The following is a 4,446-nucleotide window of genomic DNA, read 5'->3' as shown; positions in this document are numbered from 1 at the left end:
GATGTGTGTTTTTTGTATTTACTTGTTAAAGTTTCAAATCTATTTCCAACATTCTAATGTCAAGTTTCAACTTTTATATTTTATAGTGAACTAGTAAGACACCCGTGCGGTAATTGAATTATGATTGTGTAAATAACTAAAAAAATATAGTCATTTAGAATCTTCAAATAATAATCATGAAATAAAAAAAAATAACAATAAAATATTTGTTAATGTGATAACACGTGAATGCAAAAATAAGAAAAAATATAATTGTGAGATGGAAAAAAAGTTAATATTTAAAAATAAAGATTTAGTCTCTTAAATTAAAATAATGATTGATTAAACTAAAATAGATATTGTCTTGTTAGTGACCCGTGAGATAAATACATTTTTAATGTTATTAAAATTACAAAATATATTGTATTATCATGCAATTGATATATATATATATATATATATATATATATATATATATATATATATATATATATATATATATATATATATATATATATATATATATATATATATATATATAAAATTTGAAATGATTATCTTATTTGTAAAATTTTAAATATTATTTTTTATTTATTGCAAATAATACGTGGCTGTATTAGTCCCATTTATCACTTTATTTTACAAAAATATCATTTTCGGATAAATACAACTTAGATTAAAAAATATACTTACCCTCCAAGATATAATTTTTCAGCAAAGATGAAAGTGTCCATAATGGCTACAATGATCATCGTCAAAGAACTGAAAGCAGTGACAAAAAATTGAAACAACTTTGAATCATATATTTGATTTAAAAGGCAGTATGATGAAATGAAATAAACAATTGCAAGAATAAATTGAAACAAAAGTGACATTAGATTAATGTAAATTTCTAAGGTTGAGTGTTTATACATTAAAAGTCACGGAGGCAATGTTACAAGAATGATTAATAAATTAGCAAAAACTTCATGATATTGAATGAGAACAAATTTATACCTAGTATGTATCTTGCAATGTAATATTATTGAATGAGAACAAATTGTATCTGCTATGTATCTTGCAATGTAGTATTCATGATTATAGTATTCAAGATTATAACAGCATGAATTAAAAAATGCAATTTCACCGCATCAGGATAGGTTAACTGTACTGAGTATAAGATTAGAAAATGTGTATTCTTTTCTAAGAGATCAATCAATACACATGTATATTTTGTTTTATAGAAAGGTTAATTGTACTGAGTATAAGATTTGAAAATGTGTAAGAAAACAGAGTTAAAATATCCCGCTTGCCGCAGTTTTTGTATAACTTTTGCCGCAGTTTCTTCTCTTAAACTGTTGCTGCAGTTTCTTTATAACTTCCCGCTTGCTGAAAATATCCGAACCATATTCTGATAAGCGAGGTGAATCTGAGTAATTTGAAAGATGGAATGACTTTGAAGGCAATTCAAGACGATCAAGGGAGCAAGCCCAGACAACAGTATTCCAACCGCGACACCGACAATATAGCTTCAAAGGCCACTATACTTCCAAGAGACTGTAGTTTATATAAATTGTTAAAATTGAGTTAGAATGAAATAAATTATTAAGAGATCAAATACAATAATATTGGATCCCGTTAAGGCCATGCAAAATGATATATTAACAGAAAGCCAAACTGCATATATAGGAACATCCTGCTTGTTAACTTTATGCCACAAAGATGAAAATGGCATGGCACCGTCTCTTGAGAAAGCATAGGCCATTCTGTACAATTTCATGCCACAGAAAAAATGGCGACTGCAACAATTCCTAAACAAATAATACCTCCAAATCCATTTCCATATCTTGTTTTAAATGCTTGATAGAATATCTCAGCAATGGCATACCCCAGCATCAATGTTTTCACTCAAAAGGTAAGGGATGTAACTTGAATTGAGAACTCAATGTTTAATGTGGTTTCATACAATTTCATGAAATAATAGTGTTGAGGATCCATGATAATATAGAAAATTTGGAAGATGTATTAGTTTCTAAAATAAAAAGGAGATTTGACCAGTGAATATGATTACTAATGATTAAAGAATCAAATTCAATTCTCTTAATTGAACAATGAAATTGGACCTTCTTGCATTCATATTCCAACAAAGAGCCGAGGCTGCAAAGTTGTTGAAAAAGAATAAAAGAACAAAGATAAGATACTGAATAAATAAAGAACCTATGTCAGCAACAAAAGTGCAATGTAAAAAACATACTTACTTTGCAATAGCATTGAAGCTTTAGTAGACAAGGTGCATTAGTGAAGGATGTAAATCCATTTGCAAATGAAAGAATCTAGAAACACTAATTGGTCAGGAACTGTAACATCAACACCATCATTTCCAATCTACTGAAACTCAACAATACCACTCTAATTGAAAATAAAAAGCCTCAAAAGGCATTCATTCACTCTCCTCAACCATATTCCTAATATATTAGAAAAGGCATTCATCCATCACACACTTCTCTCTTTGCCACCTCATCATTCCTTTTAGACTACCTCTCATACACCCTCCAAATCTTGGGCCTATTTTTTGAATTGTCTTCTCATCCAACAATAGTCTCGTAGCAGTCTCATAGGCTCTATCAAAAATTATAGTCTAAAACATCTTAGTACTACAAAGGAAAATATTCTAACAGTTATACACAATTGAGTAAGCCACTTACGTGTGTTGACGGAGGAAATAGCGGACATAGTGAGAGACAACCTGAGAATATGCAGCTTGGAAAAAGAAATAGTTTACTTAATTATTGTTAAAAGATAAAGTAATTTACTCAATAAATAAATACAACAGATTGAGGTATGGAGCTCTCTCGGTAAAGTTTCTCAAGCTACAATTTTGAACCTTGATGATTTATAATGTTCAGTTTGAAGAGAATAATGTTATTGGTTTGCATCTATTAGCAAAATAAATCTTGAGATAACCATATTTATCATGGCAAGAACAACCAAAAAGAATTACAATTACATAACAAACAGCGAAAAGCTCAATCCTCTGCCATTTTTTCAGTTAACAAAACAGATAATTCCCTTTTGCTGAAAATAATATGAACTAAATAAATTGTGGGATCTGAAAAGTCAATGCATAATTCCACTGAATACTGCAGGTAAAGATTCAAAATAAGAGAAACATGAAATCAAATTTAAGATAGTAATAATAGCCACATAACAAATGAATGGTGTGAGATAGAGAAAGAAAAATACCGATCCAGATCGGAAAACGTAGACATTAACAGTAAGTTGTGTGACTTTATCAAATGCACGATTTGCAACATATACACCTGAAATTGAGAGAGATCAAATCGAACATCCTTCAAAAAAAAAAAGAAAATAAAAAACCATCAATCAAATAGAAATTCTCAACTTAGATGCAGTAACAATTTTTTTCAACTATAATTTCATGTTTATATGTGTGAAACAAATTGATTTAGATTAGGGTTTATGAATGAGTGTACCAGTGCCAGTTCGAGAATCGGCTCCAATAATGACTTTCCCCGTTGAAAAGACGAAATACCCAACCTTGTTATGTTAATAGGAATGTAAGCTGGTCGGAGAAGGAGAAAGGGTTATCGTTCTTACCGAATCGATTAGAGATGGAGAAACGGTGGTCTCTGCGAAGTTGTTTGAAACAAAATTCCAATTGGTTGATTAGGAAGTCCATGAGATGAAGAGTACGAATATGACTTTGGTTTTTTCATTACAGGTGGTGGTGGCCGTAAATAAGATAGAGAAATGGGGCAGATGCGGTTAGGGTTTGAATGGAGAAAGAAGACTGAACGGGAGAGAGAAGACAGAAAAATGGGAGAGAGAAAAGTGGAGAGTGAAGGAGTGTGTTTTGGGTGGAGGGAAAACTATTTTTTTTAATCCCACCAATGGAAACGTATACACTTGGCAATTGATTTGGATTTCAGTACTACAAAAGCTGCATCACTATTATGACATTACAAATTTATCCTGTTATATGACAAAATGAAATAGGCTACTATTTTCTACTCCCTCCGTCCCATAATGAGTGACCCAGCACACCATTTCACACAGATTAAGAAAAGTGTAAAAACGTAAGAGAGATAATATTATTTTTACCATAGTACCCTTATCATGTATTGGGAATGGTGAACTTTTTAATAATTAGAGGGTAAAATAGGAAAAAGTGTATTGGAAATTGAAATGGGTCATTCATTTTGGGACATCAATTTATTCCAAATGGGTCACTCATTATGGGACGGAGGGAGTAAAATGATAGTGAAAAGGGTTCTATGGGTAATTACAATACAATGCTTATAAGAATGTGACTTAATTAGTTAGTTACGAAAATAACCTTTTGTGTGTGTAAAAAAAATTGGTTGAAAGGGCAATATAGGTAGTTTGGTCAATTGATTAGTAATGGATAGATAGTAGATTTATTTCATGATGCGATAAAACCATGTCACTGTTTCATATGGATTAAGA

General features: G+C 30.6%; 1 long non-coding RNA gene across 3 annotated transcripts; it reads right to left on the bottom strand.

The window, feature by feature from the left end:
• Positions 1–1,030: 1,030 nt before the first annotated feature.
• LOC131618090 (uncharacterized) lies at positions 1,031–3,849 on the bottom strand. Of its 3 annotated transcripts, none has more exons than XR_009288730.1 (3): positions 3,453–3,849; positions 2,217–3,278; positions 1,031–2,115 (listed from the first exon to the last, which is right to left on the bottom strand). It is a non-coding gene; the product is annotated as an uncharacterized LOC131618090 (long non-coding RNA). The 3 variants fall into 3 exon arrangements; XR_009288732.1 differs by having other exon boundaries at positions 1,031–1,515; XR_009288731.1 differs by having other exon boundaries at positions 1,031–2,579; positions 2,664–3,278.
• Between the last annotated feature and the right edge of the window lie 597 nt (positions 3,850–4,446).

Source organism: Vicia villosa, linkage group LG7 (genome assembly GCF_029867415.1).
Source record: "Vicia villosa cultivar HV-30 ecotype Madison, WI linkage group LG7, Vvil1.0, whole genome shotgun sequence".
In the NCBI taxonomy this organism is placed as follows: Eukaryota; Viridiplantae; Streptophyta; class Magnoliopsida; order Fabales; family Fabaceae; genus Vicia; species Vicia villosa.
This window is presented reverse-complemented; position numbering and strand designations above follow the sequence as displayed.